This window comes from Leptopilina heterotoma, unplaced genomic scaffold (assembly GCF_015476425.1).
Source record: "Leptopilina heterotoma isolate Lh14 unplaced genomic scaffold, ASM1547642v1 Lhet_164, whole genome shotgun sequence".
In the NCBI taxonomy this organism is placed as follows: Eukaryota; Metazoa; Arthropoda; class Insecta; order Hymenoptera; family Figitidae; genus Leptopilina; species Leptopilina heterotoma.
The window spans coordinates 1077743-1096629 of NW_025110880.1; the positions used below are offsets into that span (position 1 = coordinate 1077743).

Consider the following 18887-nt stretch of genomic DNA (forward strand, 5'->3'; position numbering starts at 1 on the left):
TTTATTACATTAATAATAATGAATGTAATAGTTTTAAATACAGTGAAACCTCGATTATCCGAATAAATTCAGACAGGACCTGATTCAGATATTTAAAAATTCGGATAATAGAAATTGCAATTATTTTCAATTATATTTATGAAGAAATGATTGTTTCAAAATTATTATACACTATTAAATGGCATTAATATCTTCATTTAGGTATTTACATTAAAAATCAGGTGGTTGGTCAATAAAATTTCTTTATTTTTATGAGATTTTTGAACCAAATAGATGTAAAAATTGAAGTTCGGATAATAGATGTTCTACTGTGATAATAAAAGTACCTAATAAAAAAAGAAATTTATATAAATATGAAAGTTAACATAAATAACAATTAAATAATAATAATCATTATAATTATTATTTAATACTATTACTACTATTGTAATAATAATAAAAATAATTATATTGAATAAAAATGATATTAAGAATAAAAAAGTAAATCGATCTAATCAAAAAGCTTATTAAAAAGGAATAGTGATGAAAAGAATGTTAAAGATATTAAATAGCATAGTGTTGATTATTATCTAACACTATGAAATATCATTGTGAATCAATCTCAGCAGATGTCTTACTCAACACAATTCAGAAGCTATAATAACACCGAAAAATGTGTTGACTCATGTGTTAATCTGTAACATCTAATCTTTATTTTCTATATTTCTTTTTCATCAAGGGGCAACAATGTCCGGTCTCATGACATGATCTTCCGACAAATTGGACCGAGTTTTTTTCTGTTTTGTTTTTTTTTTTTTGTTTTTTTTTAACAAAAAAAGGAGTAAAATTTTTATGATAGGGTTTATAGCACACCTGAAGAATTTCAGCTTGCGAATTTCTAATGAAGAACACAACCTGAAGAGAGGATGAGGAGGAGGAGGTGGAGGGTATATAACACACGTCAACGGGTCCCATATACTCATAAAGTTAATAACGTCCCAGATCCATTTTTTACCAACTCTCACAGATAATTGCCTTTTGGCGTTCCCGAGAATATAATATATGTGGCTAATAGAAATCTAGGTAACAGGGTGCTTTGCGTGGGATAATTGGTCGAATTCTATTAGACGCGAGAGAGTCGAGAAGGATGTCAGACCAGTTTTATTTATCTTTTTTCATTTTTTTTTTTTTTTTTTTTTTTTGATTTAGTGTGCGAGAGCAGTGGCAAAATTTGTTAGAAACGAAATAAAGAAGGCGGGGGGATGATGATGATGATGATGCCCCTTTTTGAATTCTTTCTCACTCCTCCTTTTTTTGTTTCGTTTTTTTAAAAATTTTTTTTGTGCAGAAAAAGAATCCATTATCTCCACAGAGAATCGATCGAGTAACACTTTTCGATCAACTACTCCACCCACTGTTTAAAACAGTGCCATTTCGCCTCATTGATAGATTTCTTCTCTCTTGAAAAAAGAAAAAGAAACCAAGAGATATAACCGCATGCTTTGAATTTTGAAAATTGAAAGATTGGATAATGAACGTTTAAGATAATGTTATGGTTTTAAAAGATTCCTCGACGGACATTATTAAAAACATATTTGGCAAGAAAATTTTAATGCATTATTATTTTATTTACATATTAAAAGTTCGTATACAGTGGTATAATTTACGAAAAAGAGTATACTACTACATTTTTTTCCAGAGTAAAAACACTTTTATGTCTCAATTTAAATAAATAGTTTGAAGTTTTATACTTTATTGTTGGAGAAACTAATTTGAATAAAATAAAATGTTTTCAAATGCAAACATTTTTGCAAATAAAAAAAATTGTTTTTGATAAAAAAGAAACAATTTCATTATTTCAGAAAGTTCTTATTAGGTAATTTTTCAAAAGTTGTTTAAATCAAACTTAAAATATCTTTGCTATACAGTCAAACTTATTTATGTTTAAATGAAACATAATTTTTGGTTCAAATAATATATTTAATTCAAACATAAGTTATAGTTCATTTTATTAGAATTTTTTTAAATAATTCAGAAATAATTGAATTCTTGTGATGAATATTGTTATTTATTAAAATAATTGAATTTTACAAAGAATTTTATTAAAATGCCTCAAAATAATTGAATTTTCGGGAATAATTTTGTTGCTTATTGACATAATTGAATTTATTTCAATTATTTATAAAAATAATTGAATTTTTTATAAAAATTTTAAAAACACTGTTTTAAATAATTCATGTTTTCGAAATATAATAAATATTATGAAAATTTTATTTCAAATATTTGAATTCTTGTGAAAATAATTGAATTTTTCGATTAATTAATTTAAAATAGTATTAAAAATAATTAAAATTCTTCGATGAGTTTTATTATTTATGAAATAATAATTGAATTCTTGCTTAGAATTTTATCAAAAAATTTTTTACAAAATTGAATTTCCATGGAAAATGTTATTATTAGTGAAAGTAATTGAATTATTGTGAAGAATTGTATAAGAATTTTGTTAAGTAATTGATTTTTCCGAAATTTTTTTGAAAATGCTATTCTAAATTAATTGAATTTCTGTGTTTTCATTATTTATGAAAATAATTCAATTTTAGATGAATTTTATCAATTTTTTTTTAATAATATTAAATTCTTTTGCGAAATTTTTTTGAAAATACTTGATATTGAAAATAATTGAATTCCTAAAAAGCATATTATTATTTATTAAAAAAAATTGAAGTCTTGAGAACAATTTTATTAAAATGTTTAAAAAGAATTGAATTTCTGTAAATAATTTTGTTATTTTTTTAAATAATTGAATTCTTCATAAGAATTTGATAAACATTGTTTTAAATAATTAATTTTTTTATATGTAAAAATAATTGAATTTTTCTATTAATTAATTTAAAATAGTATTAAAAATAATTAAAATTCTTCGATGAGTTTTATTATTTATGAAAATAATTGAATTCTTGCTTAAAATTTTATCAAAAATATTTTTAAATAATTGAATTTCTATGGAAATTTAATTATTTATGAAAATAATTGAATTTTGAATGAATTTTATTATTTTTTTTAAATAGTTGAATTCTTTTGCGACATTGTATGAAAATACTAGATATTGAAAATAATTGAATTTCAAATATTTTTTGAAAATAATTGAATTGTTTTAAAGAATTTCATTATAATTTTTGAGAATAGTTTTTTGATTTCTAGTATTAGCAAATTTAAAGCAATGAAAATTCTAAAAAAAAAACAGAAATAGTAGCTTTTAGTGGCTGAAGTCTAAAAAAAGTACCCAAATAGTAGCGTAACGTAAAAAAGTATTAAATAGTATAGGTATGTAGATGAGTGCGTAGCCTGCAATTGTTCTTAAAAATAAAAATAATTTCCATTATTTGCAAAACAAAAGCGATAATTTTATTTTCCTGCAAACAAGATAAATATTTCTAAAAAATTTACTAATTTTAGTAAAGAATATTCGTGTCTACTTAAAAAACGGATTCAAAAGAAATATTATTTAGTATTCAAGTCTACTTAAAAATGAAATTTTTTCGGTCTGGAAGATTTTCTTTTACGCTTATCGAAAACTTTAATTAAAAAAAATACTTTTTCTTTAATATCTTTAATTAATAAAATACTTTTCAATTCCAAGAAAATTTTCTGTAAAAAAAGAATTTTCTCCGAATTGAAGAGATCGTAAAATATTTTTTAAATTATTACATATTCACATAAATACAAAAAAAAATAATTAATGAAATAACTTTTGAGCCAACTCTTAATTTGCCTAAAGAATTATTTCACAATATATAAAAACAAATTAATCCTCGGAAAAGATAAAAGAATATATTATAATATAGAAAATGATTTATTAAAAGAAGCTTATTATATTGGGACTTTTTTTTAACTATAAGGAAAATACAATATCAAAAAGCATTATATATTGAAGATGCGTCCTGTGTATATAATTAAGCTGAGATAAATGAGTTGTAAAGATTATTATATAAATTTGATGATTTTTCTTAAAATTCATCATATAGCTTGTTGAGATGAAATGTTCGAAAATCCTTTTTGAAACAATCGCTTTTATAAGGGCATAAGGTCTAATCTATAGAAAACTGTTTTAACCAACGACTATATCACTATAGTGTTTTTCTATATGTATATATGTACAAGAGATCCGTATATATATATAAGCATAAGCGTGGTCGTAGTCTTCGATAATATAGTTATTACCAACAGGGGGGCCCTCGGGTCATAAGAAAGCAACGAACCCAGCATTAAAAACCAATTTTTAGTCCCGAAAAAACCTCCGCTCTTGGATCGTAATAACAGGCCTGATAATCTATAGTAGGTTTTCTCTCCGGGAAGAAGAGTTCAGGCCCTATAACTTCCAGACTAAGAGTGGACAATCGACTAAATTGATGCCCCTAGCCTCTGCTTCCATGATTTTTTTCAATTATAAAATCATCCAACAGCTGTCAAACGTATACTCTCTCTTTCTCGACCCCCGAAAGATGCACGAATCCACTTAGGGATCTTTGAATTTTCAAGGTTAGCTTCTTTTTTAAATTAAGACATTGATCCCGTTTCAAACCAACACTTGCGAATAAAAATTTTATATGTATATATATATTCTCTAATGTGAGTCGTTAACTTCCTTCGATAAAAGTAGGTATTCATATATAGTATTATATGGGATCGGAAATTAAAAATTAAGGCGAGCAAAAAATCTATAAGCGCAAAATTGAAGAATTCGTATTTTAATTATTAAGAAATTGATTAATTTGATAATTTTTTTTTTGTTAAGAGTAAATTTATTTTTCGCTTTCTTTGAGGGAATTAAATTCTTCCAAATTGAAGAAATATTTTGCTAAGAATAAAAGTAATATTTTTTCAGGGTTACCACACGCTTTTTCTCATTTTAAATTCCCTGACTTTTCCAGGTTAAAAAACGGAATTTTTCCAAGTTTTTAAAACTACATATTTATATTTTACAAAATTAAATAATTAATTAGTATAATTTTTCCATAAGAATTAAGATTTTCCGAAATTTTAAATTCAAAACTTTTTGAAATTAAACAACTTAAAATAATTAAAAATGACCGACTGATAAAATCATTAAAACATTATTTTATATTATAAGAATATTGTTACTGTAACTTATTCAAAATTATTTTCATCACTTCTATTCAATTATTATTTTCCAGTATTTTTAATTAAAATTCTTCGTTAAATTAATTATCCCAGCAAAAACATCTTTGATGCAAAAAATTCCGCAAAGGCAAAAAGTTTTTGTAATTGTCCAAACAATTACTGAAATAAAAGTTTACCAAGTAAAATTTATAACTAACGTTTTTATATTGATTCATTTTTATTAATTTTACTAGTTAGATTTACGAATTAAGTCAATGTTTCACGTTATATTTTGGATTGTAACAAATAATATGAAATTTAATTTCATGTTTAACATAAGCAAAAAATGAAATCTAATTATTCGTCTTTATAAAAAATTTCTATTTAAGGCAATTTTAAAATCTTGGTGTCAATAGTTTTTCTAACTTACAATTGATGAAACTATTGACGCCAAGATTTTAAAATTGCCTTAAATAGAAATTTTAAATTTAAATTAAAAATTTAATTTAATTTAAATTAAATTAGTAGAAACGACTATTTATTAATAAAATCTGCTGATTCAAAAGCAAAAAGTCAGTCACTAATTTAAATTAGAAAACATTTTTTTACTAATTCAAATTTAGAGAGTTTAATATTTAATTATTAACTAAAATTTTAACTTAAATTCATATTTAAATCAATTTTTATTATAAAATTTTAGGAGAATTCAATTATTTAAATACAAAAATAAATAATTTATTGAAGAATTGAATGTTTATAAAAATTGAACTCTCATTTAAAGAATTTTATCAACAAATTTTTAAATAGTCAATTGAAATTTTTTTAACGAATTTTAATAACATTTTTAAGAATAATTTCATTTTTCGAGAAAATAGATTAAAATTATAATAAAAATTATTTATTTTTCTGTAAAAAATTTGATTGAATTGAGAAAAGCTTTTGAAAATAATTGAAATTTTGCCAAGAATTTTATTAAAATTTTTGAAAATAATTGAATTTTGAAGAAAAATTTTATTATTTATAAAGATAATTGAAATTTTGAAGAGAATTTTTTTTAAACTTTTGATAATAATTGAATATCTGCGAAGAATTTTATTAGTTTTGAAAATAATTAAATTCTTGAGACGAATTTTATTAAAATGTCTTTTTAAATAATTGAATTCTTCTGTGGAATTTTATTGAAATAGTAGATATTGAAATTAATTAAATTTCTACGAAGAATTTTATTAAAATTATTTTGAAAAAAATTGAATTGTTAAATAGAATTTCATTAAAATTTTTGAAAATAATTTAATTCTTTCAAAAAATTTAATTAAAAATGTATTAACAATAATACTTGAATTCTAATAAATAAATTAGATAGGAAGGCTTTTTAAAATAATTGAATTTCTTTGATGAATTTTAATAAAATTTTTAAGAATAATTACATTTTTTCGAGAAATTCCATTAAAATTGTATTAAAAATAATTGAAATTCTGCGATGAGTTTTCTTATTTATGAAAATAATTGTAAACCTATAAAGTTTTTTATTATTTATGCAAAAAAAAATGAATCTCTTTAAAAAATTTGATTACTTATGAAAATAATTGAATTATTGTGAAGAAATTTATAAAGAATTTCAAAATAGTAGAATTCATGTGAAATTTTTATTATTTAATTAATTCATTCAAAATTGAAATTTTAAAATGTTTTTAATGTATGAAATAGGATAAATAATGAATAATATTTTAGAATGGCTTCTTATGAGCAAAAAACAGAGTTTGCAACTATTGATTCTGTGATTATAAGCCAAAAACAATTCATTTCAAATAAAAATTACCTTAAATTGATTTTTGCAACTATTTTTTTAATTTTTCAGTGGATTTTTGAATGGTGGCCACCTTGGGGCCATACTTTTTTGAAAAGCAAAATTGGTTTGCTAAAAAGTTAGCTAAGGAGATGCAGTTTTAAGGCGTATATTATTATTAATTATATTTAGGAATTACAGTCGTTCAAAAGATGCGGTTGTCCAGCTTGAGGCCCCTTACACTGAAAAAAAATTTAATTGATTCAAATATCCATTTAATTGACTATTATCAATTAAATATTTACTTGAATCAAATAATATTTATTAGAGTCAATTAAATGGTATTTGAACCAATAATTTCAGTATTTGAATCAAATACCATTTAATAGACTCTAATAAATATTATTTGATTCAATTAAATATTTAATGGATAATAGTCAATTAATCGGTTAATTGAATCAATTAAATTTTTTTTTCAGTGTACCCTACATAAAAACATCAAACAAATAATTTCTTCAATTTAAAAATAATTTTAATTAAACAAATACACTAAACATTATTTTTGTATTTGAATTAAGTGAATAATGTTTTCTCAGTCTTGATGACGTAGTCTATGGATGGCCCCAAAAGTACTCTTGATTAAAAAAAAGTGTTCCTAAATCAAGAATAGTATTCCCAGGTAAATTCCATTATCAGAGTAAAAAATAAATTTACTACCTCCTATTCGCCTTCTCAGAAAATATTTTCAGAATTTCCTATCATTTTAAAATCGAAGATGAAGAGGATGATGAATTTTGACATTGACTTCTCAATGTTATCATTTCATTGGACAGCTTCTTCCTTTATGTATAATATATATATATGGATCACAAGTGCAGCACAAAACAACGCGTCGGTTGTTCGTGAAACGATTTATTATGAGAATTATGAGTGGTCGTAGACCCTAAGAACCGTGCAACTTACTTCGCTTTGCCCCATGGAACTGTGGGCAGTGCTCGAGGAGGTGCTAGTAAGAGGCGGTACTGCCTCGTAAACCTTAGATTTACTTCTGGCTGGCCGCCATCAAAGTATCATGTGGCATGTACCACTACGCAGATCGTACCTCGTGCCTTGGAGAGCCGTCTCGAGATACTTATCGACAATATTGCAACGAGAAAAAGATTAGAGGTGCATATACAGGAGGTGTGCAGGGGGTGTAAAAAAAACCCTTTTTTACCACCACCGAGGTGGTGCAACGAAAGATAAAAAGAAGAAAAAGGGGTTCATTTTAAAGGGGATGGTATGGCTTATGCATATTCGTGAAAAAATTCATCCCTGACACTCTCTACAACTGATGATTGATTTCGGCATCAAGATTATATAGTTTCACTGATCTCGCCTCTCATCTAGACTTCTTTTATATTACATAACGTTACATCGAGATAACATCATTTTGACATCTGTATCATAAACTCTACCTTCTATTTATTACTTTTACATTTACTATAAACACTCTCGGGATAATATACAATCATTTCGCGAAAAAATGTGAACTGATACTTATACTTACAAAGAATAAAACCAAAACTGTCGCTGTAATTTCTGTTTTTTTTTTTTGTCAAATCCGGAATTAAATTTACAATTACAACAAAAATAAGTGATATTCACCCAAAAAATTATTTTACCAAACTATCATATAACAAAACAGTCATTTAACCGAACTTTTATTTAATTGAACTATAATTTGACAGAACTGAAGACTTATTTAACCGAATAATAATGTGATTACACTGTTATTTAACCAAATTATTATTTAATAACCGAACTGTCATTTGACTGAACTCTCATTTGCCAAAGTGTAATTTTAGTAAAATTTTACAGAACTGACATTAAAAGTAACTAATATTTGACATAATTTGTCAGTGAACCGAATTGTTAATTACCCAAATTATCATAAAACCAAATTGTCATTTAGTCAAACCTAACTGTCATTTAACCGAATGACTGTCGAATAACCAAATTGTCTTTTTAACCGAACTGTTATTTAACTAAATTGGCATTTAACCGAATTTCTATTTTATTAAACTGTCATTTGACCGAACTGCAAGTTAACAGAACTGTTTTTAAAGTGAACTAATATTGGATTTAATTGTCATTGAAGTGAATGGTTAATTATCAAAAAATGTCATTTAACCGAAATGTTTTTTGATAGAACTATCATTTGTCCGAACTGTAATTTAACAGAATTGACATTAAATTCAACTGATATCTGACCGAATAGTAATTTTATCAAACTGTAATTTTTCCTTTATAACCACATTGTCAATTAGCTGAACTTTTATTTAAAGTACCTGTCATTTGACCTAATAGTCATTTAAGTGAAATGTTCTGAATTGAAATTTAATCGAATAGCTATTTGACCAAACTGTCATTTAAAGAAATTGTCATTTAACGAAACTGCTTTTTAACTGAAGTAAATAATTGTCCCTTACACCTATAATTGTCATTCAACCAAACTGTCATTTGACTGAACTATCATTTGACATTTCAGTAAAAATAAAGTTCGATCAAAAGATACTTTCGTCAAATGACAGCTCTGTCAAATGAAAATTATGTCAAATGACAATTCGGTTAAATGTCAGTTTCACCAAATTTCCGGAACCGTTTAATTTATTTCGGTAAATTAATATTGTTCCGGAAAGTCAAAATTCTATCAAGTGACAATTCGGTACAATGATAATTCCATTAAATTACAGTTCTGTCAAGTAAAAATTGTGTCAAGTTATATTTTGGTTTAATTAACAGTCCAGTTGAATAATATTTCGGGCAAATGGCAATTCGGTTAAATTGTCAATCAATTGACAGTTGGGTCAAAAAAGTTCGGTCAAATGTCAGTTAAATTAAATAAATGTTCGGTTAAATGACAACTTTGTTGAATGACAACTCGGTTAAATGGCAATTCGGTTAAGTAATAGTTCAGTTAAATGAGTTTTGTCAAATGACAATACGGTTAAATGACAGTTCTATAAACTGAAAATCGGCTTAGGCGACAATTTGGTTAAACAGTTTGATTAAATGACAGTTTAGTTTAATGAAAATTCGATTACATAGTTTTTCGAAGAATATAAAATTTAAACAAAATACGTATCAATATAGTGTTGCGAAGTATAGGCCATTTCAATAAATTTCCACCTGCAAAAAATTTGGTTCCTTACAAAAAAAAATATCCTTTCATTCCCAACAAAGAACAACAAGAATTTTCCTCTTCTTTTCTGAGGAAAATAAATTTCCCAACAATTTGAGAAAATAAATTTTCCACACATTCTGCGAAAAATAAACTTTGAATTCTCCATGTGCTGAAGGAAAATTCTAAGTGGTATAAATCAGGGTAAAGTCAGCCCATGCTTATACAGCAAACATATAGCGTCCATAGAGCTATCTATATCATATCTTTTGGCGTAAGCGGAATAAAATTTGGTAATAAAATTTGTTCCCGCCAGTTAAGCCAGACCGGGGCCCCTGCCAAAAGCGGCTATTAATTTTTTATCTTGAATCTCCGCCCGTACACGGGAGAAAGAGTGCAAGAGAGAAAAAGAGTGAGGAAGAGAGAGGTTTTCAATATCTGAGGGACCCATAAAATCCCGTCTCTTGGCTCGCATCGCCACGGTCTTTTCCCATTATGTATGTACATAAATGGATGTTCACGAGTAGGTATACCAAACGTGTATCTGTTTATATGTAACTCCTCTCTCTCTCTCTCTCTACCTACGTATTATATATATTAAAAAATGTTTCTTGCAACAGTCACTTGCGCGTAGTTATGGACGCTTCTTCTCCAAAAATGAGATAAATGAGAAAATAATCTTTTTCCTATATTGTATATATATTTTTTTTGTCCATAGAAAAAGAGAGAGGGGGGAGACAATTACTTTGTCTCCTGAGACTTTTACTATAGTTTATATCAGTTTTGCGACATGGCAACGACTTCTTAAGAGAAACAAAATTAATAATCCTTACTTTTTTTATTTTTGTATACCGGAAAAAACTTTATTTCGATATACTAAAAAACTTTCTTATTCTTCTAGTTTGATTAATATCAAATCAATTCGATTATCAAATCCAATCCTCAAACTAAAATATTAGACGAATTTTGACCCAAAATTATAGTCTAAACTTTAGGACATTTTATCTCGTCAATATATCGGACGGCTTGGGACTCTGATCATTATTAATTTTATTTATCTGATAGTTAATAGTCGCGGGGGTTTTTAGGGTCGATGATTACGAATCTAACATTAGTTTTCCAAAATTCAAAATGGCGGATCCAATATGGCGGATAACGAAATAAAAAATTGATCAGATTGGCTTGAAACTGAATACTCGGGGGTTTTTAAGGTCGCTGATTACGAATCTGTCATTATTTTTTCAGGGTATTTATCGAAATTTGATTTCACCAAAAATTACCATACTGATGTCAGATTAACCAGTTTAAAAAAAATTCAATAAATTTAAAAAAATTTTCCGCCATATTGAACCAGATATTTTGAATTTTGAAAAACTGATTTGAGATTCGTTATCAGCGACCCTGAAAATCCCCAAGTATTCAGTTTCAAGCCAATCTGATCATTTTTCTATTTCGCTGTCCGCCATATTGGATCCGCCATTTTGAATTTTGGAAAAGTAATGTTAGATTCGTAATCAGCGACCCTTAAAACCCCCGAGTAACAAGTTTCAAGCAAATTCGACGAATTTTGAAAAAATTTCCGCCATCTTGGATCCACCATTTTGAATTTCGAAAAACTGATGTCAGATTCGTAATCAGCGACCCCAGAAACCTTAGGGTACCAAGTTTAATAAAAATCCATTAAAAATTTTTTCAACACACTTTTGGCCAAAACAGTGGAAATCTCGTTGACAGCCAAGAGGTTAAGAAATTTATTAAGAAGAAAAATAATACCATCGTCTTTCTTACTGAAAAACGAAAAAAATTCAGTAGGGGAACATAGTCAAGGTCGGCCTACCTTTTGACTTTTGTTTATAACTTTTTTTTAAATATTAATTTTGTCAATTGAAGTATATTGTTGGAAAGTCTTGTGTAATAGGAATACTTTTGCTGAACAAAGTACATTGATCAGTTTTAAAATGAAAAAGTGATAAAGATTTCAAAAAAAAAATATGCAGTCAAGGTTGGCCCATGTTTGAATTTCAAAGGGCATTACCGTTAAAAAATAAAATAACATTTTTAGCGTTACGAAAAATTTATCCTTTTTTGCTTACAACATGTAAAGGGTTACGAATACAAAAAACATGGAAAGTAATACGTTACTTTTACAAAAAAGTAACGCGTAACACTTTAAACTAACTTGAAATAATAAACAAAATTTGTAGGATTTAATATTAATTTTCTAATATCTTTGGCAAAATGTGTGTGCATGTGTGTGTACCAATGTTTATTTTTATATTTATTTAAAAAGTATCTGTCAAGTTCATATTTAATGGTGGGCCAACCTTGACAAAATGTACCATTGCCGAATTGCTCTAACCATGTTCCCCTATATACTAAACCTCTTTTTCAGTAAAATAAAACCTTTTACATATGTTTTAAATTTCGGGTACCAAACTACCCCAGTTTTCTGTTAAAGGTTAAAAAAAATCTTCTTTCCGTTGTATAGGTTTAAATATAGAACAAACTTTGCGGTCCTAAATTCGGCTTAAGATTGAGACAACTATTTGTGCCAATTAGACTCAAATTTTTATTTTTCAGAATGTTCAATTAATATATTTTTCATTTAACAGACTTTTCATTTGAAAGAATTATTATTTAAACGAATTTTCATTTACCACAATTCTTATTTAACAAAATATTAAATAAACCGAATTTTTAAATGGCAAAATTTACATTTCACCAAAATTTTTATTTTAACGAATGGTTATTTGTAAAAATTCTTTAAAATGTGAATTCTCATTTAAAAGAAATTATAAAGGCCGCCGAAATATTTCAGCGCGAATTTTAAAATTGACCAATCGGAATGTATAAAAAATGTTTGATTGGCTAATTTTAAAATTAGCGCTGAAAATATGTCGGCCATTTGTAATTTCTTTTAAATGATTATTCAACGTTTTAAGAATTCTTACACTGTAAAAATAACTGTACATTTAATTTAGTACCAATTTTGGGTACTAAATCGTCATTTGGTTCTATTTTAATTTTTAATACCGAAAATCAGCTCTAATTTAGAACCTTTTATTTACAGTGTAAATAAGAATTGTGGTAAATAAAAATTCGTTTAAATAATAATTCTTTAAAATAAAAAATCTGTTAAATGAAAAATAAATTAATTGGACATTCTGAAAAATGGAAATACGAGTAAATATAAATTCTGTTAACTGGAAATTAAAATTAATTTTAATTTTATTAAACATATGTCTAATTGAGATTCGGTTAGTAAATTTTTACTTAAAATTTACTATAGGAATGTAGAAATTCTATTGGATTTTTATGGTTTGTTTATTTCTTTTTATGTATAGAGTCATTCTAGTCAAACTATTTCGAATTTTTTACTGGAGATGCAATTTTGTAATTTGTCTTTGATATGAATTATTTGCCTTTGACTTTGACTTTCGTCACTATGAAAGTCTAGGTCAAATTACAAAATCGTACCCCAGAATAATCCCGAAAGATTTGGCTTCAAGTTGGGCCAATTTTTTTTTTAATCAATATTAGTTCAGGTAACCTTGAGAGTTATTTATAATTTTGTGTAAAAAATTTAAATTTCTTTTTGAAAAGTATAGAATAGAATAGAAGTTAAAATTGCAAATAAAGTTACAAAATTTTGAACGAATATTTCCATCAAGATTAGTTCAATCCTAGCTATATGCGTTATTTTCAAGTTTAAATATTCTTCCTAAAGGAAAACTAAAATTTTCTACACAAAAAGTCCAAAAAAAAAAAAAAATTGCCACCATTTTCTCTTGAATCAGAAACTTTGCACACTTGGGTGGTTCTGTAAATATCTCCTTCTTTCTTTCTCCCAGTTGCAGAGGAGATTGAAATCCCAAGATGCATAGAAAATCATTTTCGAAATTTACGAGGGAAGATTCCGCGTGCGAATCTCGTGTTTGGCATCCTTAACAAAAAGCCCCCTTATTATGAAATATATATATATATGAATCTCTAAAAAGTTTTTGAGGTGTGCAAAACGTGCAGATCCAGATATTTAATCTGAACCGTGTGGGTGGGGCTTTGCGGGCGCGAGAGAGAATGTGGCGTGGCTTTGTCGGAGTGAGATTGAGCAGAGAAGATAACCGATACGTCTGGGAAATATCGGTATCGATAGTCGATCGAGACTAAATGGTTTATGTGAGCGATCGACCTACGACCTCTGGATAATAACCAGCGAAGGAGCATCTGCCGCCTGATCTATTGGATTGGACTCGATTGGAGTTACACCTTGCTGCTCGCATAAAGATTCTCTCTCTCTCTCTCTCTCTCTCGCGCGCGAGAGTCTAACAAAAACCGCGCCCCCCCTTTTTGTGAGTTTCGTGCATCGCGATAAAACTGGACATATGTACGCGTGTATTAATAAAAAAGAAATCCTCATACAAAAAACACATAAAAAAATCCCGTAAATTGTTTTCACTGTTCCAACATATCCTCTCATCTCGAGGCCGATTACTAAAATCTACAACCGGGAGAAACGCGCATTAATGCGCTTATATACTTCTTTATTCCGCTCCATTATAATCATATTTTTGTTCTTATCAATAAAGCATTGTTTATTAAAAATTAAAAAAAAATAAAAACAAATCTTTTGGGAATTTTTAAAAGTCTTTTACAGAATCGGAAATTTTGTTTTTAATTTTTAATAAATTTAATTATTCTTTTCACTATATCAAGTAACTACAGTTTTAACTATTATCAAGAAAATTATTTAAATCTTGCATAAAATTATTTTTATAGTAATTTTTTGAGTGGAATTCAATGTTCAATTCAATGAATTCAATCAGTCAGAAAATAATTTAAATTTTTTCACTCGGCAATTAGTTTGTGGATACAAAAACATATTTTCTACAAAATTACGAATGGATTTTAAAATCTATGAATTTTTAAGAAAAATAAAAATTCAAAAAGGGTCAAAATATTTTCTGACCGACTTTATTTTATGATCATTGAAATTATTTTTATCCTAGTAATTTTATAGAATATTTTAATCATTATCCAGACATGGCCCAACCTTATATTATAACTAAATTTTATTTTAAAATGTTTATAACTTTTATAATTTTAGACCAATCAATTTACGATGTGTAGCAAAAGTATTTCTTATTTGTAGAGCTTTCCAACATTATAACTCAATTGACTAAATTTATTTTTTTTAAAGTTATAAACAAAGTTCAAAAGGTGGTCCAACCCTGACTAAATTCCCCTATATATTATTTATAATTAATTTGAAATAAAGAAAATAAAATAAAAATGATAAAAAAAAGATAAAAAATAAATAATAAAAAAGATAGAAAAAAATAAATGTTGTAAACAACAATTATTATCATTACTGGACTGAAATTTCTAATGATACAAACTGAAAAAAAGTTGTTCACAATTTTCTTGAAATAATTTTTAATTAAAAATTGCTTCTTGCTAAAAAAATCTAGAGTTGGAGCTGTTTTCTAATATAAATTAATGTATTTAAAAAATTTAATATATAAATGAATTTCAATTTCTTGACTCTTAGTACAGAAATATTTACTTATATATCAAATAATTTTTAATGTAATCAATAAAATGATGATATTTGCTTCAAAAACTGAAATTATTTATTCAGTTACAATTAATTCGATTTAAATTGGAATTATTTAATTGAAGTAAATATTTATTTGATTACAGTAAAGTAATCGCGCTTATTTAAAGGAAATAAAATTTTTTTTGTAGTGTTAATAAAATAAACATTATTAAAAATAATTATGCTATTTCTTACAAGTTATTTTAATAGTTAAAATTAGTAACTAAAAATTAATAATAAGTAATTTGATAGTAATATTTAGTATATAAATAATAACAAATAGTAATTAATATTAATACTTGGTAGTTGAATAATAGTAATGAAACTAGCAACAATTTCTTATTAGCAACTTCTTCTTGTCTTTTTTAAATAAAATTAGCAATTTTAAAAATAATAGAATTTAAAAATTTTCTTATTTAAATTTTTGTTGAAAACACTAAAAAAATTCAATTTTGGAGAAATTACAAATAATTGCAGAAATTCAATTATTTTCAAAATAAATAAAATTCTTCTTATAAAATGTTTAAAATTTCAAAAAAAAAAAATTCGTAAAAATCCCAATTATCTTTATGAATAACAAAATTCTTCTCCAAAGTTCAATTATTTTCATAAATGTCAAAAAAATTATTGTCCTAATTTCAATTATTTTCAAAAATTTTTCTAATTTGAAAGATTTTCAATATCTACTATTTTAATAAATTTTCCCAAAAAGAATTCAATTATTTCAAAAAAAAATTTTAATAAAATTGTATGCAAACATTTAATTATTTTCGTAAATAATAAAAATTTCAGAGGAATTCAATTATTTTCATAAATAATAAAATTTGTTTAAGTAGTTCAATTATTATAATAAGAATGTTAATAATAATGAGCAATAAATAATTGAAAAATAAAAAATATGTATAGTTAATACAACTTAAACAAATTAAATATGAAAACGTTACAAAATTTAAAAGTAAAGGAAAAAGTTAAGAAAAAATATTTCTAAAAATAATTATCATATAAATTATTAATAGTTTTAGTTATTTTGTAATTATTATCCATCAGGTTTAATAAAATCTATATATAAATAAACGAATGTCCTTGAAAAAATTCGAAAAAAAAGAAACATACATAAATAATGAAATATTAATATATATGTTAATTATTAAAAATTAATAATTCGCTGTATTTCTAACTAAAATTAATTTCACCAATTTTCAATTCATCAAATTAAATTAAATTGAAACTTTTAATTATCAAACTCATAATTCATCTAAAATTAAATTCTAAAAAAGAGAACTCTAATAAATCTCGCCCAAAGTATATTTATATCCTTAAAAAACGAAAGATCAAATAAAAACAAAAGAAAAATATAAACTTTTTCTTCTTTCAGAAAATCAAGTGAAAAGAAAATTTTCTGAAATTTATTATTCAAAACAGATTGAAACTATCAAGAATTTATTTATACTAGGCATTTTATTATCAAAATGGAATAAAAGAAGGAAATGAATTATATAAAGATTGAATTGCAGAGGTGCTGAATAAAGAAATAAGAAGGAAATAAAGAAAAAAATTCACATATATTCTAGAGAAAAAAAATATAAGCCTTTGGATGAAAATAATAGAGAAGATATATTCTTTTTTCCTTTCCTTTCTTTTAAATTTTGAATGATGCTCTTCATGTTTTTCTGTCATGAATTATTTAGAATTTGCACTTCACTTTCCATGGCTTTAGTTCATCCGTGAAATAGAGTTTGTTTTTTGTGCTTCTAACCAAGCAGTGTGTTTATATATGTATACCAACACTTTTGCAAAAATATTTATTATATTTTTAACACAGGCTACATTTACCTTCGCCATATGTTAAGTCAATTATTACCTGTTAACAAAATTGTCAGATATTCTTCTCCATTGTACAATTAATCATAATTTATATTACATAAATTATTATTTAATGTGAATTTATTATCCTCCACTTATTTTAATGGAGACAAAAATTATATTTCTTTATTTATTCAATTCAAAACAACTTAAGAAACTAAGAAATTTCCAAAAGTTTTACTGAGCAATAAAAAAATTATTAAATAAAAATGATTTTTTTATTATTCATTTATTTATTTGAATTATATTATTATTATATATTAACATTATTTTATCATTATTATTATTATTTTTTTCGATTTAATATTTGACTATTTTTTACTATTATCATCTAATAAAATAAATATATTTTTTGATTTTTTTACTGTCTTTACAATTTTTTAGATTTGATTATCATTTCGATTTTTTGTGATTATTTTCATTAAAATTCTCTATTATTTTTACTACTTTTTTATTATAATTCTCTGTTATTTGGCATTAAAAAAAAATGTCAATATATGAAATTTGAGAGAAACTTGTAAACATAAGATTTAACAGAAAAAACAGAAAAGAAAATAATAGTAATAAGAGGCAAAAGTGAGGGATTATAAATTCAACAGTGAAAAATAAATAATTTATTGCGTGAGGTGTTTCACGAGGTGTAAGTGAATAAATAATTTTAATCGCTGTTTGCGTGATAGTTTTTTTTTCTTCATATTAAATCCAGAAATAATAGGTTCTCAATTGAAAGTTCCAATCGATACGCAGGAAAGAAAAACGTTTTTTTTTTATAACTGCCAATATTATTTCACCATTTCATCATAAAAGAAATTTAATAACTTTTTACAACATTAAAAATAGGTATATTTCATAACGAAAATAATTTCAGCAAATTTACTAAAATGAAAATAATTATTTCATTTGTTCTCAAAATATCAAGTATTTTTTCTTTTTAAATAAACATTTATTTTTGATAAATTTTCAAATAAAACAAAAAGAATGAAAATACAAGAAAAATAAATATAAGAAATAAATAAATTATAAATTTCGAAACTACAAGAAATTAAGAGAAAAAAGTCAATCACAATAATTAAGTATCAGTTTTTATCTTTATTTTCCAACTGAGTTGAAATTTAATTCCACAGTTAATTGAAGCATTGTCACTTATTTTTATTTATAGAAAGGCATTGATGTTAATTATATTTCAAACTGCAATTATATTAAAAAAAAAGAAAAACATTAATAAGCATATTTTGCTGTTCATAAAATGCCGATATTAAATTAAACAATTTTTTTCTGTTTTATGACGCACTTAATTTGATGATAAAAAAAAATATTCGAAAAAAGAATATATTATATGTCAATTAAAAATTATCAGCGATAATTATTTCATATTAAAT

At 25.0% G+C, this 18887-nt stretch overlaps 1 protein-coding gene across 3 annotated transcripts in view; it reads right to left on the bottom strand.

Annotated features, from left to right (window-relative positions):
• Positions 1-18887, bottom strand: part of LOC122499063 — a 693598-nt gene that overhangs the window by 478040 nt on the left and 196671 nt on the right. The window lies entirely within an intron of this gene.